The sequence below is a fragment of the Rissa tridactyla genome, chromosome 20, assembly GCF_028500815.1.
Source record: "Rissa tridactyla isolate bRisTri1 chromosome 20, bRisTri1.patW.cur.20221130, whole genome shotgun sequence".
In the NCBI taxonomy this organism is placed as follows: domain Eukaryota; kingdom Metazoa; phylum Chordata; class Aves; order Charadriiformes; family Laridae; genus Rissa; species Rissa tridactyla.
Window position 1 is genome coordinate 482148 of NC_071485.1, and position 26247 is coordinate 508394.

Consider the following 26247-nt stretch of genomic DNA (forward strand, 5'->3'; position numbering starts at 1 on the left):
CCTTAGTTTATGGGTCATCCCTCCAAAGTGTCCGTTGAGTTCTTTTAATCCACGGCTTTGGGCTCCATCTGTTAGAACAGTCTCTCAGGGCAGGTGAGATGCTGGGTGGTGCTGGTCTGTTGCATGCTGTATTTTTCGGAGCTTGTGACTGGTGCACCTGGTGTGGCTCATGCACGCAGTCTGTAGGCTGAAGATGTAGATCTTGAGGAAACTGCTGGGCGCCGGCTGCTGAGATCAGTTCTTATCCCATCACCCCTGTGCCTTACTTGTAGTACAACTGATAGCAATGAGGACATACAGTAACAGTGTTACTTAGCAATTAACAGCACACAATCTGATTCATTGGCTATTCTCGCCCAAAATCAGATCTCCATGAGGTACACATCGGACTTCCCCATCCTTCCGCATCACCCACCAAGTGCACCCAGGTCCTTGGGCAAAAGCAATCCCACGGATGGGTTTGCCTTTGCCTGAGGCAGGACTAACCCAGACTGTCTTCCCTAGCATATTCTTCATGTGCACTACGGGGACTTTATCCCCTTCTACAGTACGTGGAAGTTTTGATTGGGCAGGGCCAGCCCGATTGTTAGATCCCCTGGTGTTAACTAGCCAAGTAGCTTTTGCTAAATGCGTATCCCAGTGTTTGAAAGTCCCACCACCCATTGCTCTCAGTGTAGTTTTTAACAGTCCATTGTATCGTTCTATCTTCCCAGAGGCTGGGGCGTGATAGGGGATGTGATACACCCACTCGATACCATGCTCTTTGGCCCAGGTGTCTATGAGGCTGTTTCGGAAATGAGTCCCATTGTCCGACTCAATTCTCTCTGGGGTACCATGTCGCCACAGGACTTGCTTTTCAAGGCCCAGGATAGTGTTCCGGGCAGTGGCATGGGGCACAGGGTATGTTTCCAGCCATCCAGTGGTTGCTTCCACCATTGTGAGCACATAGCGCTTGCCTTGACGGGTTTGTGGCAGCGTGATATAATCAATCTGCCAGGCCTCCCCATATTTGTATTTCAGCCATCGCCCTCCATACCAAAGAGGCTTCAAACGCTTGGCTTGTTTGATCGCAGCGCATGTCTCACATTCATGGATGACCTGTGCAATAGTGTCCATGGTCAAGTCCACCCCTCGGTCACGAGCCCATCTATATGTCGCATCTCTCCCTTGATGGCCTGAGGAGTCATGGGCCCACCGAGCTATGAATAGTTCACCCTTATGTTGCCAGTCCAGATCCACCTGAGCCACTTCAATCCTAGCGGCCCGATCCACCTGCTGCTTGTTCTGATGTTCCTCCGTGGCCCGATTCTTCGGTACGTGGGCATCTACATGGCGTACTTTCACAACCAGATTCTCTATCCGGGCAGCAATATCTTGCCATAGGTCAGCAGCCCAGATGGGTTTGCCTCTGCGCTGCCAGTTGCCCTGCTTCCACTGCTGTAACCATCCCCACAGAGCATTTGCCACCATCCATGAGTCAGTGTAGAGATAAAGTACTGGCCATTTTTCTCGCTCAGCAATGTCCAAAGCCAGCTGAATAGCCTTCACCTCTGCAAACTGGCTCGATTCACCCTGTCCCTCACTGGCTTCTGCAACCCGTCGTGTAGGACTCCACACAGCAGCCTTCCACTTTCGATGCTTTCCCACAATACGGCAGGACCCATCAGTGAACAGGGCATATTTCTTCTCATTTTCTGGCAGTTTATTATATGGTGGGGCCTCTTCTGCACGCGTCACCTCCTCCTCCGGTGACATTCCGAAATCCTTGCCTTCTGGCCAGTCCATGATCACTTCCAGAATTCCCGGGCGACTGGGGTTTCCCATTCGAGTTCGCTGCGTGATCAGTGCAATCCACTTACTCCATGTAGCATCGGTTGCATGATGTGTGGTGGGGACCCTTTCTTTGAACATCCAACCCAGCACCGGCAGTCGAGGTGCTAAGAGGAGCTGTGCTTCTGTACCAACCACTTCCGAAGCAGCTCGAACCCCTTCATATGCTGCCAATATCTCTTTTTCTGTTGGAGTGTAGCGGGCTTCGGATCCTCTGTATCCACGACTCCAAAACCCTAGGGGTCGACCTCGAGTCTCCCCTGGTGCTTTCTGCCAGAGGCTCCAGGTAGGGCCGTTCTCCCCGGCTGCAGTGTAGAGCACATTTTTAACATCTTGTCCTGCCCGGACTGGCCCCAGGGCCACTGCATGGACTATTTCCTGTTTGATTTGTTCAAAAGCTTGTCGTTGCTCAGGACCCCATTTAAAATCATTCTTCTTCCGGGTTACTTGATACAGAGGGCTTACAATTTGACTGTAATCTGGGATATGCATTCTCCAAAAACCCACAATACCTAAGAAAGCCTGTGTTTCCTTTTTACTAGTTGGTGGAGACATAGCTGCTATTTTGTTGATCACATCCATTGGAATCTGACGGTGTCCATCTTGCCATTTTATTCCTAAAAACTGGATCTCCTGCGCAGGTCCCTTGACCTTACTTCGCTTTATAGCAAAACCAGCGTTCAGAAGGATTTGGACTATTTTACTCCCTTTCTCAAAAACTTCTTCTGCTGTGTTTCCCCATACAATGATGTCATCAATGTACTGCAGATGTTCTGGAGCTTCACCCTGTTCCAGTGCAGTCTGCATCAGTCCATGGCAAATGGTGGGGCTGTGTTTCCACCCCTGGGGCAGTCGATTCCAGGTGTATTGGATGCCCCTCCAAGTGAAAGCAAACTGTGGCCTGCACTCTGCTGCCAAAGGGATTGAGAAAAATGCATTCGCTATATCAATCGTGGCATACCACTTGGCTGCCTTGGACTCCAGTTCGTACTGGAGTTCTAGCATGTCCGGCACAGCAGCACTCAGCGGTGGCGTGACTTCATTCAGACCACGATAGTCTACAGTTAGCCTCCACTCTCCATTAGATTTTCGCACCGGCCATATGGGACTGTTAAAGGGTGAGCGAGTCTTGCTGATCACTCCTTGAACCTCTAGTTGACGAATCAGCTCATGGATGGGAATCAGAGAGTCTCGGTTAGTGCGATACTGCCGCCGATGCACCGTTGTGGTAGCAATCGGCACCTGTTGTTCTTTGACCCTCAACAACCCCACAACAGAAGAATCCTCCGAGAGACCAGGCAAGGCAGACAACTGTTTAACTTCCTCTGTCTCCAAAGCAGCTATGCCAAAGGCCCAGCGGTACCCTTTTGGGTCCTTAAAATACCCTCTTCTGAGGTAATCTATACCAAGGATGCATGGAGCCTCTGGGCCAGTCACAATGGGATGCTTTTGCCACTCATTCCCAGTTAGGCTCACTTCTGCCTCCAGTACAGTCAACTCTTGGGATCCCCCTGTCACCCCAGAAATACAAATGGGTTCTGCCCCTCTATAGCTTGATGGTATTAAAGTACACTGCGCACCCGTGTCCACTAGAGCCTTATACTCCTGTGGGTCTGATGTGCCAGGCCATCGAATCCACACCGTCCAATAAACCCGGTTATCCCTTTCCTCCACCTGGCCGGAGGCAGGGCCCCCCTAATACTGGTCATAGTATCCATTACTCACTTCTTGCATAAATGACTTGGAAGTTCCTTCAAGAGGATCAGAAGCAAGATCAGGCCTTCTGCTTTGTCTGGGGAACGGCCCACTGGAAACTGGGGCGGCACTTTTCCTGGAGGGATCCCCTTTTGTGGTTGTCCTTCCTTGCAACTCCTGTACCCGTGTCCGCAGGATCGAAGCAGGTTGTCCGTCCCACTTCCTCATGTCCTCTCCGTGGTCCCGCAGGTAGAACCACAGGGTGCCTCGTGGTGTGTACCCTCTGTACTCTCTCTCTTGAGTGGGGAAATGCCTGCTTCTAATAGCTGAGATGCTGGCCCGTGCAGGTGGGGAGTAGGACATATTCTCTTCAAGTTGCTGGACCTTCCGCGACAGTTTCTCCACAGCTGAGACAAGGGGGGAAGAGAGACTTTCTTCATATCACCATAGCCGGCCAGCCACCTCATCCACCATTGGTCCCTCTTCACCTTTCCATTCCATTACTGCCAGGGAGTTGGCATATGACGATGGTGCGCTCCGTACAAACTTCCGCCACATGGGCCTTGTGCATCGCACCTCATCAGGGTCTGTGGGTAAGTCTGCATTGTCCAAGTCATAATAAATCATCTCCCGCACGGCTAATTCTCTCAGGTACTGGATACCTCTTTCCATGATAGTCCACTTGCTTGGCTGACATACAACATCCTCGCTGAAGGGGTACCTCTCCCTCACGCCTAACAGGAGTCGTTTCCAGAGGCTGAGGGCTTGGGTCTTTTTCCCGATCGCCTTGTCAATGCCGCCTTCCCTAGACAGGGATCCCAGCTGCCTGGCCTCCCTACCCTCTAATTCCAGGCTACTGGCCCCATTATCCCAGCACCGGAGCAGCCAGGTGACAATGTGCTCGCCTGAAAGTCGGCTAAAATCTTTTCGCATATCCCGCAGCTCACTCAAGGATAGGGATCGAGTAATTATCTCTGGTTCTGCCTCTTCCTCCTGCTCTCGTGATGGCCCTGGTTCATCATCATCTCTTACTAAGCGAACTGATTTCTTTGTGTACTTCTTCTTCTGTATGGGGGCAACTGATACTGGCATGGGTTGGTTCCCTGGTTCAGTGGCAGTGGCTACCACGGGGGTTGCAGTAGCCGCAGTGTCTGTCGCAAGGATTGCAGTAGCCGCAGTGTCCGTCGCAAGGATTGCAGCAGCCGCAGGGGCCGCCGCAGGGGCTGCAGCAGGGGCTGCAGCAGCCGCAGGGGCCGCCGCAGGGGCTGCAGCAGGGGCTGCAGCAGCCGCAGGGGCCGCCGCAGGTCTGGTTTCCATCTCTTCCCCTTGAGGGTGCTGCATAATTCTGAGCAGTGCCTGGTAGATACTGGCCAGGGCCCAGCACAGCGCGGTGAGTTGTGCCTCTCTAGAATAGCCACAGCATTTTCCCTTCAAATATTCTACCACTTTATCAGGGTCCTGTAATTGTTCAGGGGTGAAGTCCCAGACCATTGGAGGTGAGTAGTTCTCTAGGTACCTGCCCATGCTCTCCCACATGCCATGCCACCCCTGACTATCCAGCCTCGGAGCAGATCTCCGGGTGGTAGTCTTAAATAGTCGCTTAACCCTAAACAAGACCTGGAACGTATTCAGGAGACATAGCACTACGAACACGCTAGTTTGAGTATCCCAAGGATATTCAAAATTCTCAAAAGCTGTCATACCTGACCCGAAGGAGAAAAGGGAGGCAAAAGGGCTGGGGAAATTATTAACAAATTCTGAGAGACGGTGTCCAATGTACGGACAGGACAGCAAAACCGCATAAACACCCCAAAATAGCCGTCTGAACAGTGATGTTATCATATCATAAACAGATATCGCACAGGACAGCAGAATGATAATCCTCATCCCTGTTCCAGACATGGTAAACAGCATCGCAGGGAGTACATAAGCCATATAGGAATTTATATAACACAGCCATGAGAACAAACCAAGCAACATGATGACCAGTGACTACTTACCTAATAAAATAAATGCATACAAAAAAAAAAACCAAAACCGTTTTTTCCACGTTCTAGTTGGATTCTGTCGTTATCTCAACCCTTCGAGCCCCACGTTGGGCGCCAAAAAGGACTGCCGTGGTTTAGCCTCAGACGGCAACAAAGAACCACGTGTCGCTCGCTCGTGCCTTCCAAACACAGGAAGAATCGTAAGAAAAGGCAAGACTCTTGGGTTGAGACAAAGGCAGTTTAATAGAACAGCAAAGGGAACAGGCAAACAACAACAACAACAACAACAACAACAACAACACGGATAGGGGAATATACAAACGCGATTACGGAACCGCCGCTCCCCCCGCCGCTCGCCGCTCACCGGCCGGACCCGGGCCGCCCCAGCCCGCTTTTAAGCAGCAACTTCCTGCCCCCTCCCCCGGCAGCTCAGGGTGGGCGTGGCTCACATGGCATGGAATACCAGGAAAAGTTAACCCTATCCCCACCGGAACCAGGACAGACTGCCGGGGTAGCGCAGAGGTGTGGTGGGTAGATGGCACAGCGGGAGGGCTGCGGTGCAGGCATGGGAGGTCTGGGAAGGCGAGGTGGTGGACTTGGCTCCTGCTCGGGGTGCGACAGGAGACAGCAGACAGGTTCAGGGTCGGCAGGCAGACAAAGGTGGGTGCCATATTAGCAGGTATCTGCTAGAGAGTTCCTGTTCAGGAGGGAGACGGAGAGGAAGCCTTCTTCAAACAAGTGAAGGACGCATCATGTTTACAGGCCCTGGGCTTCACGGGGGATTCGAACAACCCGGGTACCTGCTGGAAGGACAATCTAGCAGGGCTCAAGCAATTGAGGAGAATTCTAGAGTGCATTTTCTGGCATGGGTGATGGAGGAATCAAGAAGGAGAGGTGCTCTGCTGGAGACGTTGTACTGGTGAAGGAGGAAGGACTGGGTGGGGATTTGAAAGTCAGTGACCCTGAGACTGTCGAGTTGAGGATGTGGAAGGGAGGGAGCTGGGCAAAGAGCAGAACGACAGCCCTGGCTTTCAGGACAGCAGACTGCAGCTTTTCAGAGATCAGTTTGGAAGAATCCTGCGGGATGTGGCCTTGGAGAGAAGTGTGGTCCTGGAGAGCTACTTGACATTCACGGACCACCTGCGTGGTGGAGCAACGGAGCTGGTGAGTGGTCTGGAGCACAAGCCTTGTGAGGAGCGGCTGAGGGAGCTGGAGTTGTTCAGCCTGGAGAAAGGGGGCTGAGGGGAGACCTTCTCACTCTCCACAACTCCTGAAAGGAGGGGGTAGCCAGGGGGACTGTCGTTCTCTTCTTCTGGTTTGTTCAAAATCCCTTTTTCTGCTTCTTCTGCTATCCTGCTTTCTCTTACATATTTTTGTATCATTATTCCAAATTCCTTGCCTTCAGGGGGGCGAAGACACCCTGAGGAATTGTTTTGGGGCTGGTCATCTCCTGTCAGGCAGAGATGTCCACGTTATATGTTGTCGGCCACAGAGGCCTTGCTGTGAATGGACTGATGGGTGGGTGTGTGGTCAGTGAAGGCTCTCCATTATACACAGTGCAGTCGGTCACGTCAGTGAATGATCTGGAGAGGTTTCAGATCGGTGGTAATTACATAATAATCATCATATAATTATTACTGCCTAGTCTGAGGTAATGAGGTAAACAGAGGTCTGGGGAGGAGAGGATACTTTTCAGTAGCCGTTAGCCTTTTACAACCGAGCTTTTGTGGGTCAATGACAAGACCATCTCGGAGGTGGTGGCTGAGATTGTGTAATGGAATTGAAGAACAAATGGCCTTCCAACAGCCGTAGACAACTTAATCTGGAAGGGTAGGGTTTCTTTTCTTGAAACAGCAGATAATTCCGCAAGAGGGAGAGCCTGTTTGTAAGTTTTTAGTAGTTTGTGGACAGAGGCCCATGGGGGGTCGGGGCCTTCAGGGATGGGAGCTGTTTCTACCCCGTCCTCTCGGCCTGGCTCTCACAGCTGGAATGGGCTTTCCAAAATCCTGCAGGAAGGAGCCAGATGTGGGACCTGTGGCTGTGCTGGGGTCACGAAGAACCCCTGGACTGGTCTCAGGACCTGCGTCAATCCTAGCTTGCAATCAGGTCTTCCCAGCAGGACGTTGCCCAGGACTTACTTTGGTTGTCGCTGTTTTCCTTTAGGAAGCACCGTACGCACCAAGCACACCCAGAGCTGCGCCTGTGCAGGAGAAGATGTCAGGCACAGCTGGGGCTGATGGCCACAGTTCACGCCAGCTGTCCTGGTCAGGAAGAGGCAGGTAAGATGCCACAGAGCGGGCACCGACTAGTTGTCACAGGAACAGTGTTTAACTGCAGAAGGGAGGTGGGATGAGAGGGCCCATGAGGTCCAACCACTTAATCCTTGTTGGTGGTTTCTTGCTTTTTTACTGGTTTTCTTTGTCACCGGGCTAGCCTTTTTTTCTGAGGTTACCTCATTCTTTTGGAATTGTTTCCTTGTCCTTTTTTTTCTTCATTCTGCCTGCATCTCCCAGTTTCACCTAGTTCCGTGGTTTGTCCCCAAGTCAGCTCTCTCCACCGTCCCTCCCAGACAGCCTTTACCTTCTCTGTGCCTCACTCCTCTCCGCTCGGTGCCTGCAGGCACTCGCTGCTCCTGGGCACAGCTGTCTCCCTGCAGCGCTGCCTGCTTGCCATGAGCTCCCTCTGTCCCAGGAGCCCAGCCCACCCCAGCAGCAGAGGACCAGCCCAAGGCAGCACTTTCTCTGCCCCCGCTGGGCTCCCTCCAGGTGTCCCTGGGGCTCCAGGGGAACATGCTGGCAAACAGGCTGAAGGAATGGCTGATGTTCTCTTCCTCAGCCAGGGACAGAGGCTTCTTGCCAGCGGTGTCATTTCTCATGCCGGGAAAACAACTGGGCATGAGAATAGCCCTTCCTTGTGCTATCGTTAGGCAGGGCACCCAGACAGTGCCAGGGAAGGATCTCCGTTAGCCCTGCGGAGGGAAGGGATGCAGATGAGTCAACTCCTCCTGTGTTTTCAGTCCCGGGGACAGAAAGGGACTCGACTCCGTCCCATGTACAAATCCCTTGTGACACATGTTGTGCAGGAGCCAACCAGGAGAGGAGAACCGAATGGATGGTCACTGGGCAGGCAATGATTGGCAGGTGAACAGAGTCCCAGTTTGGGAGACAGATATTTGGAAGTAAGTGTTGGAACATAGGAGGACAGAGAACGTTGCTCATTGGCTGGGTAAAAGGACATGATAGTTTGAACTCGATCACTGCTCAGTTCAACCAACAGGTAGATAGCCTCACGCGGCTGCAGCAAATTGATATTGTAGATGATGGTCGGGAATGGGAACGCTTACTCAAATGGTTACACGTTAAGCGTGGCCACACAGGCTGTGCTGACCTATACCAGGAAGGTCTAGCCCGACAGTGGCCTGTATCAGTTAATCTGTGCAAACAAGTAGTAACTGCCTGTTCACAATGTCGCCTACGACTCAGCAAAGATCATCCGAGTAAGGCGCCTCCCTTACACATGCGGGACAAGAAAACATTGTGGCATTCACGGCAAATTGATTATATTGGGCCCTTGAGATCATCAGGTGAGAAAAGAGACGTCCTAGTAGGAGTGGACATTATCTCCAGTCTCACTATGGCCACCGGCTTCGAATCAGCTACGGGGGACAACACAGTGAAAGGCCTAAAAGGGTGGTTCAGCACACTTCCCCTTCCCGAGGAAATCCAAAGTGATAACGGTTCACACTTTACCGCTTCGGTGGTATAAGATTGGGCCGAGGAGGAAGGGATTTGGTGGGTATTTCACACTCCCGACCATCCTCAAGCTAATGGCATTGTTGAATGCACCAATGGATTGGTTAAGTGTTTTGCAAAAACTCATGAACCTGGTTGGCTTTGCAATTGGATGATGCCATCTATCAACTAAATAACAGATGGAGTGGAGACGGCTGTTCTAAAATGAAAGCTTTCTGTGTATCTGCCAATATCATCACTCCAAAAGTTCCCAATGAGCCGGGAAAATACCTAGGAAGATTTCACCCTGGACAACCTGTGTTAGTGAAAATGCTTCAAATTGGAACGGTACCAGTTATTCCCAAAAATCCCCATGCATGGGAAGACAGAGATTGTTCAGGAAACATATATGGGATCAATACCTGGTGGATCTCGCCCTCTTTCTAACCCCGTTGGTCAAAATAAGAGAGAGCAGATTTTCTTGTCTTTTGTGTCTTACAGGAACCTCAAATGAATTCTAACCTTGAGTGCCTCCAAGGAGTCTTGACGTCGATCCTGGCAGTAATATTATTTTTATTGTGTATGGCTATTTGGAGACCCAAGTTCTAAAATGGCGAACTGACAGACGGAATCGATGTTGTTGAGTTTTACCTTTTTATTCCCTGTTATTTGTAGTCACAGACACCCAGCGTGGCCATGGTCTCAAGCTTTTATTAAACACAATGCAATGGCAGGAACAGGAAAGGGAAAACTGAGTTTGGCCACTGTAGTTATACATGAAAACGAGATGTTTTCAAAACATGAGTGGGTCTGGAATAGTTGGTATCCAACCCTGAAAGGTAAGTCAGGAGAGGAAACTCAGGTAGGATGTAGAATGATCAACGGTTCAAACCATGAGAAGGCCACAAGAATAAAATTATTTCGCCCTAAGAATCCATGCTCAATGACAACAAAGCACTGTATCACAGACAAGAGGGATTGCTGTTATAATTTTACTCGTGGAAACCACTTTTGTAACTTGCTGTTGCCAACAGCATGAAATAACGCTGTTATTTGAATTCAAAAGAGATATGGTTGAACCTGATCCAACCACACAGCCTAGTTTGATTCCACTCTTGCTCTTTGAAACCCCTGAGAGTAACCACACTGAAACCTTATTAAGTGGACGATGACCTTTGGGATAATGCATTGTCAAGGTACACTGCAAGCACCGGGCACCACAAAACAAAAAGGATTTAAATTTCTCTACTGTGATTATACAAGGAAGTGAAGTATATTCCAGAGATAAACGGAGTTGGAAAGACTCACTCCAAATGACTAAACTCGAAGCCGTCCCAGGAAAGGAAATACAAATTGGTTGCCAAGTAATAAATGTGTCTGCTCACTACAGACCGACTGAAATTAAAACAATCTATGTGGACTCTACCAACCAGAAAAATATAATACTGAATGTTACAAAATTATGGAGCCAAATTCAGTTTGCTGGCACAATTTTACTTTTAGCAAAACTACAGTACTGTATTGTCTTAGGGGCTATAAAGGCACAGAATTATCATTTGAATTTATGATTGACACAACTACATCTGACCGTGCTGGAAAGAACCCAGAACCTGTACCTCAACAAACTTTCAAAGGTGTACCTACTCAGCCAGCCATTAGTCTAACTCCTAACACCTTCAGCATTGGCCCTTAAATTATTAAACATACAGGTCAACAACAAATACTGTTCAACCAAACATATTCCCTCAAACGAGTGGAATTATCAATGGGGATTAACATCTCTGCGATCAAACCAACGTGCTCACCATTCCTGTGTACATCTTATGCAGGATGGTCAGCATGGTTACATGGGCAAATCCCTACCTCCTCACGACGACTGAAGAGAGATGTGACTGGTATCTTAGGAACAGGCCTGGGAGTCTTAAATAGTTTAGATGCTGAGATACTTGTAAACAAACCAGTCACAACCACTAGTGATATAGACAAATTAAAACATCCTCCGCAGTCCTCTCTATCAGCATTGGGAAATCACCAATGGCTTTTATCGAATATATTGCCTCAGTGGGAAGAAACGGGTGAAAAAGACCATCAGCTGATCACAGATGCACTTGGTACAACCCAAAACAATGTTTCTTTGGCTCTTAGTTGTATCCGAGCCCAACTGTGGATGCAATCGATGACAGCCGCAATTATAAGGGAAGGTGAAGAAGGCACCTTGCCCACCGAAATTCGAAAAGTAATATGCGATGAAGCAACAGAGTTTGAGAAAAAATTTCAGTCCAGGTGGTATCTGGTTATTTTCACCTAAGATCCCATTGAGAGCAAGGCCACAGCTTTTGTCTTAACGATACGCAATGCTTTGGTATGCACTGTGTACGCAATCATCGCGCTGGGGTTGAATTACCAAGGATATATTCTCTATCTCTATACTCTATCCGATAGAGCACAGAGTGTGGGCACAACAAAATAAGAATAGGTGGCAAACTGTTGATGTTGACGCATGTGTTTCACGAGACCAACAAGGATTCATTTGTGAGAGTAATACCCTCAATGCGCAAGACATTTGTCTTGATACCAACCAGAATGTTTGTCATTTTGAGAAACATCCCGAAGAAACCCCAGAAACTGTGCTCGTATAGACTGGGAAAGGGTCTGACATCATGACGTCTCCCCCTAGCCTTGTATTCGTAGATGACATAGTAGTAGATACAAGTAATCACTCAAATCTTTGTGATTGTAAGTTTACTAACATTATTGGATGTGACTTCAATTATTCAGTTCCTGTTACGTCTTATCAATTGCTACAGTCTAACTACTTGCTAAGGCGTGATTTATTACTTGCCCCCACTGGGACGAACATTACATTGTTGAAAAACCTGCTACAACATACTGACCTGAAGCAACTATTGAAAGAGGCCAAAGAAAACAGAAAAAGAACTGTGATTACTATCCATCATGATGTTGAAGAGATACACCAAGTGTTGGAAAGAGTCAACAAAGACGGAGCACATTTTTGGATTGTCGCCAACAGCTACAGGGCTTTTTAACAAGATGCTCCGTCCTGTATTTGTTTTACCAGTACTCACTGCATTATACTTTGCATTAACATTTTTTTTGTATGTTAAACTTTGGGTCACGATGAAAAGCTTAACTTGCTTGATGGCTCCACAACGTGTATTTGTACTTGATAACCCTCTCCACAAGAGCACATGTGATTTTTTTCCCAATCAGTTCAGAGTATCGTGGAGCTTGAGTAACTATAGTCACAGGGTGGAATAGTTACTAAAATGATAAAAAATCCAGCATTGTTCACACATTACGGAAAGCTATGCTGTCCTTTGTGCGAACTTTGGTCATTATAATACCAAAACACACCTCCATCCCAAAGTCTACCCGCCTAAAGGTATTTATGACTAAAGTCACTCAAACTCCACCTTGAAGGTAAAAAAATAGTATAAAAATAGCCCAAGAAAGGGGAGGATATGAGGGAAGACACCATCGTGAACAAGTCAAGAAGGACATCACAGACTGCCTTTGACTTCTGTGACCAGTCAACAGGCTGAACCTATCTATCTGTTGCTTAAATAAACCGCACTGTTTAGTTTTTCATTGAACGTCTCCTCAGCCTCTCCAGTGTCCTCTCAACACCCCCGTGTCGCCTTAAACAGTCTCTGTGTGCCCTCAGGTTCCCTCGCCCCCGCCAACGTCACCTCAGCCACCCAAAATGTCCCCTTAGACACACCCACTATGTCTCCTCATCTCCCCATAGTCCGTCACCAATGTCCCTTCAAGCCCTCCATGTCTGCTTAGAGCCCCTCTGTGTCCTCAGCCCCCTCAATGTCCCCATAGCCCTGCCAGTATCCCCTCAGCCCCACAGCAGGGATTAGGGTCCCCCTTGCACCCCCAGGAGGCGTTGCAGGGGGCACCTCTAATGACATTCCCCCCCCATATAATTAACAGCTGCTTTTAATTGGGGGGGCAGAGGAACATGGGAGTTTGGTCAAGCTTGGCGGAGGGGACCCAGGCATCTGGGAGGGGGCGACCCCTGCCCTACTTTTGGTGACCGCTCTCAGGAGACCCAGGCATTCAGGAGCAGTGACTCAGGGGAGCGGGATGGGGGGACCCAGATGTCCAGGACCCCCAAGGCCCCCCACCCCTATAAGTGCTAGAACCCCCTCTGCACCCCTTACGGTACCCTGTGGAATATGGATACTGAGGTGAAGTCTGTGTGTTCAAAGAGCAATTAACACTGGCTTTGCTATGTCTTGTGCAACCCAGAAAAACACATACAGAACATATAGATATACAGGTACATATCTATACATAGATATACATAGATACACATAGATATCTATGCATAGATTTACAGTTATACAGTACAGCAGGCATGCTGGCAACAGGTGGGGAAAGCCTAATCAAAAGGGGAAGAAGGACTCTGGGCAGCAGTTAGCAGGACTTATTGAAAGGGCTTTGAAATAGGTTTGAAGGCGGACGGGGATGTAACCAGAGTGACTAAAGAGGTGCCTGGGAGCAGCACGCCAGTGCTGGTGGGTAAAAGCGCTGGCAAGGTCTTGCAGCCTGTTGTTGCAACGGAAGTGGGAGATGATGACCCACGTGCTGGCAAAGACATGAGGAGCAGTGGTGGGCTGCCACCTACAGAAATGTCTGAGTGCAGTCAGGTGGGAACAAGGGCTTGTCCCACCAATAAAGTGGCAAGGCAATTAGCCCAGCTGAAGTGCATCTACACAAATGCCCGCAGCATAGGCAACAAACAGGAAGAGTTGGAGGCCATTGTACAGCAGGGAAAGTATGACATAATTGCCATCACAGAAACGTGGTGGGAAGACACACACAACTGGAGTGCGGTGACTGATGGCTACCAACTCTTCAGAAGGGCTAGGCAAGGAAGGAGAGGTGGTGGGGTGGCCCTCTAGGTCAGGGGTAGTTTTGAATGCCAAGAACTTAACAATGTGCATGACGACTTTGTTGAGTGTTTATGGATAAGAATCAAGGGGAAGGTCAATAAGCCGGACAACACGGGGGGAGTTTGTTATAGACTCCCAACCAGGATGTAGAGGCCAATGAAATGGTCTATAAGCAGCTGGCAGAGGTCTCACGATCGCTCGCCCTTGTTCTTGTGGGGGACTTCAACTTCTCATATGTCTGCTGAAAATATAAGACAGCAGAGAGGGAACAGTCCTGGAAGTTCCTGGAGTGTGTGGAAGACAACTTCCCAACAGAGGTGGTGAGGGAGCAAACAAGGGAAAGTGTCCTACTGTACCTGCTGCTTGTTAACAGAGAGGGTCTTGCAGGAGATGTAGAGATTGGAGGTCATCTTGGGTAGCGTGATCATGAAATGATAGAATTTTTTATTCTTAGTGAAGCAAGGCAGGAAGCCAGCAGAACTGCCACCTTAGCTTTCCGAAGGGCGAACATTGACCTGCTTAGGAGCATGGTTGATGATGTCCCTGGGGGGGACAGTCCTGGACGGCAAAGGTGCCCAGGAAGGCTGATCTTATTTCAAGGAGAAACTCTTAAAAGCGCAGGAGAAGGCCATCACGAAGTCCCAAAAAACGAGCAGACAGGGAAAAAGACCAGCCTGGATAAATAGACAGCTTCGGCTGGACCTCAGGAAAAAAAGGAAAGTTTATGATCTTTGGAAAAGGGGGTTGGCTACTTACGGAAAATAGCAAGATGTAGTGAAGTTATGCAGGATGAAAATTAGAAGGGCTAAAGCTCAGGCAGCATTCCTCTTGTCCACCACGGTTAAAGATACAAAGAAGAGGTTCTTTCACTATATCAATAGAACAAAGACGACTAGAGATAAATGTAGGCCACTAACGAATGAGATGGGCGCCCTAATGGTGGAAGACAGAGAGAAAGTAGAGCTACTGAATGCCTTCTTTGCTTCAGTCTTCACTGCTATAGCTCTCCATCATGAATCGCAGGCCCTGGAGGCAAGAAGAGTTTTCCCCAGTAAAGGAAGATCAGGTTAGAGACCACTTGGCCAAACTGGAGATCCATCAGTCCATGGGCCCTGAGTGCTGAGAGAGCTGGCACTTGTCATTGCTTGGCCACTCTCCATCATCTTTGAAAGGTCATGGAGAACAGGAGAGGTGTCTGAGGACTGGAGGAAAGCCAATGTCACTCCAGTCTTCAAAAATGGCAAGAAGGAGGACCCAGGGAACTACAGACCGACTAGTCTCACCTGTGTCCCTTGGAAGAAAATGGAGCGACTCGTTCTGGATGTCATATCCAAGAACGTTCAGGAGCAGGAAGTTATTGGAATTGGCGAACATGGATATACCAAGGATAAATCACGCTTGACCAACTGAATAGCCTTCTATAACTTCTATAACTGGTTGGCTGGATGAAGGCAGAGCAACAGATGTTCTCTACCTTGACTTCAGCAACGCTTTTGACGCTCTCTCGCATAACTTCCTGCTGAGGAAACAGAGGAAATGTGGACTAGACGAGGGGACAGTGAGGTGGATGGAGAGCTGGCTGTGTGACAGGACTCAGAGGGTCGTGATTAATGGAACAGGGTTGAGTTGGAGGCCCACAACCAGTGGTGTCCCCCAGGGGTCAATCCTTGGACCAGTATTGTTTAACATACTCATCAGCGACCTGGACGAGGGGACAGAGTGTATGCTCAGCAAGTCTGCTGACGATACCAAACTGGGAGGGGTGGCTGACACCCCAGAGGGCCGTGCTGCCATCTGGTGTGACCTAGACAGGCTGGAGAGCTGGGCAGAGAAGAACCTCATGAGGTTCAACAAGGACAAGTGTAGGGTCCTGCACCTGGGGAGGAAGAATGTCAGGCACCAGTAGAGGTTAGGGGTGGACCTGCTGGAAAGCAGCTCTGAAGAAAAGGCTCTAGGGGTCTTGGTAGACAGTAAATTATCCATAAGAAAGCAATGTGCCCTTGTCGCCAAGGCGGCCAATGGAATTCTGGGCTTCATGGGGAAAAGTGTGGCCAGCAGCTCAAGGGAGGTCATTCTCCCCCTCTGCTATGGACTGGTGAGGTCACAACTGGAACACTGTATCAAAGTCTGCGCTCCCCAGATCACGAGAGAACGGGAACTACAGAAAAGAGTGCAGCTTAGGGCAACTAAGATGATTGAGGGACTGGAGCATCTCCCTTATGAGGAAAGGCTGAGAGAGCTAGGACTTTTTAGGCTGGAGAAGACAAGGCCGAGTGAGACCTTACTGATGTTGACCAGTACCTAAAGTTTGGGTATAAAGAAGATGGAGCCAGACTCTTTTATTTGGATCCCATTGAGCACAAGCTGGAACCTAGGAAGTTCCCAACAAATATGAGGAAAAACTTCTTTACGTAGAGGGTGAGAAAACACTGGGACAGGTGCTCAGCCATTTCTGGCGTCCCCTTCTCTGGAGACTTTCAAGACGTGCCTGGATGCTATCCTGACTAATGTGCTCTGGGCAATCCTGCTTTAGCAGTGGAGTTGGACTAGATGATCTCTAGAGGTACTTCCAACACTGAAAAATTCCGTTAAAATACTGTGAATCCTCTGTAGCCTCTTCTACTTCCCCATCCATTCTTCCCGGTGCAACTCCCTTCAATGCTGCAATTAATCTCCTTCTCTTTCATTCTCCCTCTACTTTTCTCTGTTATTCTAGACGGCCCAATCTACGTACACCAATGTTTCTGAGTCGCTCGAATCTGATCTTTCTATCTTTTGGAATTTCTTTCATATATCTGTGGCAGATTGTCCCATAAAAATAGAGTCCAATTGCCCAGCCTCCTCCACCTTCTGGGTGTCCAAGTTTTTCTTTTTCCTAGCAGTATTCTTTAATCATTCCAAAAATGCAGGACTCGATTCATTTGGTTCTTGTTTCTTGTTTGGTTCTTTAGTTCTTGATTTTGACCAAGTAATCTCTTTTTGTCTAGTGTGTCTCATTCCAAATAACCTTCTCTGATATCTTTTTATCACCCACAATCCTTCTGCCACTCTGCCTAGTTTCTTAAAGTGAAAACCAAATCTACATAAGGTACATCATCCTATTTCTTTTCTGTTCTACAAAATAACATAACCTGTAGAATTCTATTCTGCAATTCTACAGGGCGCTACATTTGCTACCCTCCATTCCATTGGGACCTCCCCAGTTAGCCATGACTTCAGGTAGACCATGGAAAGTGGCTTGGCGAGCACGGCTGCCAACTCTTTCAGCACTCTTGGATGTAACCCATCCGGTCCCATAGACTTGTGCGCATCCAAGCGGCGTAGCAGGTCATAGATCACTTCCTCTTTCATTGCGACGACCTCATTCAGCTTCCCCTCCCTGTCTCCTAGCTCACGAGGCTGGGTGCCCAGGGAACTGTTAGTTCTACTGCTAAAGACTGAGGCAAAGTAGGCATTGAGCACCTCAGCCTTTTCCTCATCCTTTGGACTATGTTTCCCTCTGCATCCAGTAAGGATGAATTTATAGAAATATTTTTTGTTATCCTTAACAGCTGTAGCTAGGTTGAGCTCGAGCTGCGCTTTGGCTCTCCTAATTTTCTCCCTGCATAGCTTCGCTATATCCTTATAGTCTTCATGAGAGACCTGCCCCCTCTTCCAGAGGTCATAGACTCTCCTTTTGTTCTTGAGGTCCAGCCAAAGGTCCCTATTTAGCCAGGCTGGTCTCCTTCCCCGCCTACTTGTTTTTCGGCACACAGGGACAGCCTCCTCCTGTGCCTTTAAGACTTCTCTCTTGAAGTATGTCCAGCCTTCCTGGGCTCCTATGTCCTTCAGGGCAGCCTCCCAAGGGACTTTGTCTGGCAGTCTTCTGAACAGGTCAAAATTTGCCCTCCGGAAGTCTAAGGTGGCAGTTTTACTAAACCCTCTCCTTGTTTCCCCAAGAATCAGAAATTCGATCATCTCACGATCACTGTGCCGTAGACGGCCACCAACCTTTACTTCCCCTACAAGTTCTTCCCTGTTCACAAGAAGCAGGTCCAGGAGGGCACCTTCCCTGGTCGGCTCACTTACTGTGTGCTGTGTGAGGAAGTTATCTTCCACACATTCCAGGAGCCTCCCGGATTGTTCCCTCTCAGCTGTGTTGTATTCCCAGCAGATATTCGGGAGGTTAAAGTCCCCCACAAGAACAACGGCAAGTGATCGCGAGATTTCCCCCAGCTGCTTATAGAAAGCTTCGTCCGCCTCACTGCTTTGGTTGGGAGGTCTATAGCAGACTCCCACAGCGATATCAGCTTTATCGGCCCTTAACCTAATCCAAACGCTCTCCACCCCGTCATCGCTATACTCGATTTCTGAGCTCTCATAGCATTCTCTAATATACAGGGCCACTCCTCCACCTCTCCTTTCCTGTCTGTCCCTCCTGAAGAGCTTGTAGCCATCGATTGTGGCACTCCAGTCATGTGAGGCATCCCACCACGTTTCTGTGATAGCCACTATGTCATAGTTTCCCTGGTGCATCATGGCTTCAAGCTCCCCCTGTTTGTTGCACATACTGCGTGCATTGGTATAGATGCACTTCAGATGTGCTAATGACTCCAGCACCTTTTTGTGAGTGTGGGCCCCATTTCCCACCAGACCCCTCTCAGGTGCTTCCATGATTTCTAAGCGTCTATCCCTTCTCTCCATGAAATGTCAGAGTGAGAGTCCTCGCTCGCCCACCATCCTTCAAGCCCTGGCATGCCCCCCTTGGGTTTATTACTGATGGGCCCAGTTGTCTCCCCTTCCCCCACGCCATATCTAGTTTAAAGCCCTGACAATGGGCCTTGCTAACTCCTGCCCCAAAATTTCCGCAGACTTCCAGTGTTTATCCCCCTCCGTAGCAATTTTTTGCTTGAGCAATTGTAAGGAAATTATTTATTTTCAATGCAAAGCTTTGGTATGATAACTTGCTTTGATACCATTTTATAAATTAACCTAAATTATAACTTTGTTATGATGTATTACATATTATGTTTGTTATACGTACTTGATATACATTTCATATTATCTGTGATGCTTATACGTTATACAATTACTTTATGATTAATTTATTACATTATTTAAATAACACCGTATAATTATATTATGTAAATTTATTATAAGTGCATGCAGGTTACCTTTCCCTAAAGAGTACGTATACATTGGTCTCATCTTGCGTGAAGAGAGGATGTTGTCGGGATGGCTGCTGGTGGCTGAGAAGAGACAGGAGGGAAGTGAAGGGTGTGACCCCTGCTCTGCCAAGCAAAAAGATCCTTCTTCTGCTGGCCTTTGGAGAACTTTTGGACCAGCCTGTTTGGCCTCCTGTTTCAGATGGTACGTCATGTACACCTGAACCCCAGATGAGAATGTGCTAGGAACTGCTTCGTGCCATGAGTGCATGCCGTGGAGTGTGGGCTTATCCCCTCAGTTGACTCCTAACTGGGCTTCTGCTGTATTTCATGTTAGGACCATCTGGCCATAACACTTGGGTTTTTTTTGCACATATACTTTTCCAGTTTAGAGTGCCTGAGACAGAGTAAGAGCTCTAGGCGTGGAGTCTGTGCATTGCCTTCAGTGTAGCATGGCGTTAGGTTGTATAATGTAGTTTGAAGCATCAGTTATGCAGAAGGCGGATGCAAAGCATTTGGGGAACTCGTTCTGGTACTGTCTTGCCCATCATTCCTGTTGTAAGTGATGCCCAACGTTTGCCATTGCTCCGTGGTGCATAAAATCCACTGTATAAGTGGCCACCTAACAGGAGCTAAAGCCATGCCAGCAGTTAGGCAGTGTGCATTGTTGAAGTCGAAAAGCTGAGCTCACTCTCTCTTTGGCGTATTTTAGAGTGGGACCATGCTATAAAGTTCTTTCTCTGTTCTAAGCCATCTAAGAGAAGCGTGAGTGCTTTATAAACATCTAGCTTAAGTCCAGTCATTATGCAGATACGAAGTGTTTCTCCGTGCCTCGTGAAGGCCTAGGACCAGGAGGTTTTTCTCAACATAGTGTCTGCGGTGGAACCTGATCTTCTCCTAACATGCCTCAGGTCTCCCTCAGAGACCTCTCAGAGAGAGGTCTGAAACTCCCTCTGGTCCCTGTGAGTCCCGTGACTGAACAGTGTCTTTGCTATCCTTTTATCCCGAATGAGGCTTAACACAGGCAGTCAGTTGCAAACCAGAGAATTAAGCACCCGTTGGTGAATGTTTGGTGGTCAGAGCTTTTCACTCCAGAGTGAGTACTTGCCATGCTGACAGACCCCACAAGGACGGACTGCAGTGCGCGATTGTCCACTTTTGCTCTAACGCGACTTTCGGAGCTGTGACGGAATGGTACACATAAGAAGAGCTTCATAGCATTGAAGGTGACTTCTGCAGTGGGAAAAGTGGCATGTGACAGAGAAGGCTGAAGAAGTCAGGAGGGCAAGTTACAAAGCGCCGATACAGAAAGAACAGCGCAAGGACAATCGAGAGACTTGTACAACCACAGAGCAGAGAGGTGGGCAAGCGGAAGCGGAATATCTTTTTGCGTTACATTGGCTAGAAAAAAGGTCAAACTATAACATCAGCAGGCTCTAGGGTAATGCATCACTCAGGCACAGCAAAGAGCCTGAGAAGAGCTGAAAGCTTTCTGTCAGATAACATGAGACCATAAGAAACACCACTGGGTCTTATGAAGCAGAGCTCTATCTGGTGACTGTGGGAGCACATAGGCCTATCTGCTTTCTACAAATTAGTCCCGTGCCTTCTCCACCATGCACGTCCTCTAAATCCAGGGAGTGGAGGGGAACAAGGAGCTGTGGTGACAGAGAAATGAGGGGGTCCCATTACTGAGATATCACAGAGTCATGGAGTTGCCCAGATTTGGAAAGACCTTTCAGATCATCAAGTCCAACCATCAACCTAAAGCTGGAAAGTCTGCCATGGAACCATATCCCTCAGCATCACCGCTGCCTGTTTTTTAAATACCCGCAATGAGGTGGGTAATGGGAGTTAAGTACAACACCAAATTTCTCCACACTCCTCAGGAAAGAGGACAAAAAAAATCAAACATTCAGAATGAATGGGTAATGTGTCTGTAAGCAGCCTGCGCTTCACTCTCTGGATCACAAGAATCATCTTACTTGGATAGACTTATCTACCTCTCTGCCTCCCACTTAGATGACACTCTGAAAGGCTTTTAAAGCCGGATCAAGTCTTGCACTGGCAGAACCTTTTTTCTGCCTGCTGAAGCCCTGGACGAGATCCACTCTGCATATGGCATATAGCAGGTGCTCCGGTGGGCTTCTTTTTATGACCTGGGGCTGTGTAAAATACTTGGTCATGTCTTTTATTCGTTTTGATTCAGAGAGCCCTGACACGGACAAGTAGCTAGCGGAACGGGCATTTCACCATGAATAGCACAAATATTTGAATTCAAATTTGTGTTAAGAGCAGTTGATTGAAACCTTCATAGTGAGGGCCTATGGGAACAAAAGGCAGAATAAAGAAGAAGGAAAGATTCTTTTTAAGGCTAAGTTAGGCTATTAAGACAACACTGCTTCTTGCAAGTGGGTCAGCTCTGTTCTGCACGTAGCCACAGAATGAGGAGGAGACAACAATATTCAGCTTAGCCCCCGTGAAGGCGAGCTGGAATTTCACGTAATCTACTAAAATGCGGTCAAGTAAAAGGCCGTGCTGTAAGTATCTGTCGGTTTTTTTTTTTCCTGGGGTGACAGCACGTGTGCTTTCAAAAACGGAGTTCACAGCCCAAAAATGCCTAAAAATTCATGCGGGGAATGTGTGTTTAAAAAAAATAAGAAAACCTGCCTATATGGGCATGAGGCATTGAAATAAAGAACAATTTCTCATTTTTACACATATTGAAAAATACTAGTGTATGTATATAAAAGTTCAAAATAAAACCCTGTATCTACTCTATTATATAAACCATGTTATCATATTAAAAGATCTGTCCCATCGATAATTTTGGCCTTCATGGTTCTTTCTCTGTCTGGCTCCCTGTTGCGTCCTCCTGTCTGATCTGTAGCCCATTGCTGTTTTCTTTCCCCTGTGGCTCTCTTTCCCTGTTTCTCACCTCCACCTTCTCTGCCCTGTAGCCGATCGCTGTTGTATTGAGTTTAAGTAACAAGGTTTTGTTAGCTGAGTTGTGGGGGCAGGGTCTGCAGGGGTGGGCTGGGGAGAAGACACCTGAAACTCTCGCCACGTTAGGCACGGCCAGCGCAGAGAGGCTGCCACTGGTCAAAGCCGAGCCCATCAGCAACGCTGGCCGAGAGTGGAGCAGAAAGTCCCTGCAACCTGTGGAGGTCCCCCCATTGGAACAGGAAAAGATTGCGAGGAGGAAGGAGCAGCAGAGACAATACGAGGTGAACTGACCACCACGCCGAGTCCCTGTCACCATGTGTCGTCCAGAGGTAGGAAGCAGAGAAGTTGTGATTGAAGATGATCCCGAAAAAAAGAGAGGGGGGTGGGAAGGTGTTTTTTAAACTCGTTTATATTTCACATTGTTTGATTGACAATAAATTAAATGAATTTCCCCAAATTGAGTCTGTTGCTCTTGTGGCGACGAGAGATTTCTTTGTCCTTGTCTCAACCTACAAGCTTTTTGATTTTAATTTCTCCCCTTGCCTTGTTGAGGAAGGGCCGCGATAGAGTGGCTGGGTGGGTACGAAGGGGCCAGCAAAGGTCAATCCACAACAGATGACTTCTGCTACGCTCCCTGTCCTTGTTGTTTTCATGCTTGACTCTCTCTCTTATACCCGATATCTTTTCAAACTTTATTTCTTACTTTCCATCTCATTATTTCTAATTCTTGCTTATGTTTCTTGATCCCTGTTAGTTTTAAATAAAACTTGCAACCCTTCCCTCTATCTGTCTCCCCAAATAAATTTTAATTTCTTGCATATATTTCTTGTACACTGTGGATTTTGGGAGTCCGCGTGCCGTACGTCTGGACTGCGCATGCGTTGTCTCCCCGCCTGCAGTACGGCATTGTGGCCAGAAGGTGGCAGCGCTGCAGAGCACATTCGCTGCGCGGTGCACGCCGTACCGCTGTATTGAGGCATTGCAACCGCTGCCGGGCGGATGGACGGGCGGGTGGGCCGAGGAGAGCTCCCATAGGTCGGATCGCCTCGCTGTGCTTCCATTGGTCGTGTCGCTCGCAGGGGCTGCGGGGCGGTGGGGATTGACGGCAGCGACGGACCAATAGAGCGGCGCTGCTGCAAATAAGGTGAGTGAGCGGAGGCGGGTGGCGACTAATGGGTGCGCGCTGTGGGCGGGGCACTCTGTTAGCAGAGGGGGCTGGGGAAAAATGGCGGCCGACTCAAAATTGGAGACGCGTGTTCCAGGCGGAGAGCAGGGCGCGGCGGGCGGGCGCTGGGCGCTCGGTCGGGTCGGGCCCGCAGTGCCACCGCGAGCACGTGGTGAGGAAGCTGGACCGCGTAAAGGTGAGCAGGAGGCGGTGGGGAACGTGGCGGGGAACAGTGGGGGGACTGAGAGGGCCCCGAGGGGTGATTGGGGGCAGCTGGTGGAATCCCGAAGGGGACTGGGGGGACTGAGGGTGGGACTTGAGGGAGGCTGGGGGGAGCAGGGAGGCTGTGGTGGCCCTTAGGGGCGGCGGAGGCAGCTGATGCAGGGGAAGAGGAGCGTTCTGAGGGGGACGGGTGGGGCTGAGTTGTCCCTGGGGAGTGGCTGAGGGGGAGCACGGGGTTCCTGAGTGTAGTGGGGAGGCCTTGAGAGGGGCTGGGGGTCCTGAGAGGTCTCCGAGGGGGACTGAGGGATGATGGGGGATGCTGAAGGGACTATCGGGGTGGGTGGGGGTGGGGGGCTTTGTGGGGGGAACGAGGGGGCTGAGGGGGATCTGGGGGGGCTGGGGGGTGAGGGGGGGCCTTGAGGGGGGCTGGGGGAACGGAGGGCGGAGGGGGCCCAGACAGTGGGGAGGGGGGCCCTGAGAGTGTGATGGAGGCAAACGGGGGGGTCTGAGGGGGTGGCAGTGGAGGGGGTTGGGATGGGGACGTGGGGGCCTGAAGGGAGCCCTGGAGGGGCCGTGGTGGTGGGGGCATGAGGGGAGCCCTGAGCTGGGGGACAGGGTGCTGGGGGAACCCTGAGTTTGGGGAGGGGCGGGGCTATGGCCTGAAGTGGGTGCTGCGTTGGAGAGGGGCTGTGAGGGGGAGATGTGGACGGGCTGAGGGGTGATGGGGGGGTGCAGGGGGGCTGGGGGTGGGAGGGAAGGGTGGAGGCATCCCCCAGCGTTTCAGGGTCCCCGTGACGCTCCTCCCACAGGATGAGGAGGCCTACAGTGAGCTGTAGCCGAGGGTCTGCGAGGGGCTCAGCGACTCCTCCCAGGTCATTGTCTTTGGCTTCAAGGGAGCATCCCACATCACTGCCATGTTTTCCCCCCCAGCACAGGCTGCCTTTTCCACACCAGTTGTTGCTTGGGGGCCTGTGCTGTCGCTGTCCACGTTGCAGGTGTGGGGATACAGGGACCCTCTCCAGGTGGGGGCTCTCTGAGACAGCCTGGGACCCCCCAGAGCCCTCTGATAACCCCTGGGCTCCCCCAAACCCCCTCAGGATCCCCTGGAGACCCCCTAGAATCTCCTAGGACCCCCTGCCCCCCCGAGAGCTCTGCAGGATGGCCGTGCGACCCTTCGTATTCTCCCAGGACCGCTGTGGGACTATCCAGGACCCTCTAGGACCTCTCGTGTTCCCCCCAGGGCACCGTGGAGCCTTCTGGGACTCCCCACATTCCCCCCAGGACCCCCACACACCCCCTCTAGGACCCCACAGGTCCCCCCCGGAGCCCCCCAGAGAACCCCAGAGCCCTCTGGGACCCCCTGGAGCTCCTTCCCAGTACCCGCCACATCCCCCTGGGACTGTCCTGGCACCAGGTTTGCAGCCAGTGGCGGCGTCCCGCTGAGGGGAAGGGGCCAGCCCTGGCTCTGGGTGTTTTGGGCCTTTTTTGGGGGGAATAGAATGGTGTCTCTGTCATTTGGGACACTGCGATGTCACCGGGGCAGCGATGATGCAGTGGAGGAGCAGGTGAGTGGCAGATGGGGGGTTTACGTGACAGTCTCCCAAAAGCGGTGGTTCACACCCCCAAAACGTCTGAAAATTCTTGGGATGCATTAAAAAATGTGAGAACCTGTAACTATGGGTGTGAGGTATTGAAACAGTGAACAAGCTCTCTCATTTATATATGAGAATTATATATTGAGAAATAATATTAATTTAGGTATGTAAAATAAGTTAAAAATAAAAACCTCTATATCTAAGGATTCTCTGATTCTGTGCTTCTGTGTTATATAAAAGATCCTACAATATAAAAATACTTAAAAAAAATGTATTTATAAGAAGATATTCGTGTCAAAATAGATGTTTAAGCTGACAGTCTAAATATATATTCGGTATCATAAGTGTTAATGTAGAAGTCTAAGCAGATTTTCTGTCTAAGTGTAAACAGATAATATAAATTCCCTAAATATATATACCTGTGTGTGTAAATAATGGAGGGAGTGCTGCCGCGCAGCCGCTGCAGGCCAGTCCTGCAGGTGGGGAGCCGCGTGTGCACTTTGGCCCCGCCTCCCTCCCTCCCTGGCCCCGCCCCCGACCTGCCTTGGCCCCCGCCCCCGGCAGCGCTGTGCGTTGGTTCCGCAGCTCGTGCGCATGCATGGCTTCGCGGAGGCCAGTCCGGCAAGTGTCCCAAGAAAGCGGCGGCCGGAGGGCGAACCAGGACCGCCAGGACTCCAGCGAGCTCCACGCCACCTGGAGCGCGATCGGTGCTGCCCACCCGGCCTCGAGAGCAGCCGTCGGCACTCCAGTATCGGCTCTGATGTGTTACCGTGCCCCAATCAGTGCCCAGCAGTTTTCTGGCTGTACATCTCCATGGCCCCGCCATCCTCCAGGACCTGGGAAGTGCCCCCTCCGTCCTCCGATGCGCATCTCTATGGCACTTTAGTCTTCCAGGAGCCCCCTCAGTCCTCCGATGCGCGTCTCTATGGCACTTTAGTCCTCCAATGGCCCCTTCAGTCCTCTGACTTCTGTCTCTATGGCACTTTAGTCCTCCAGGGGCCCCCTC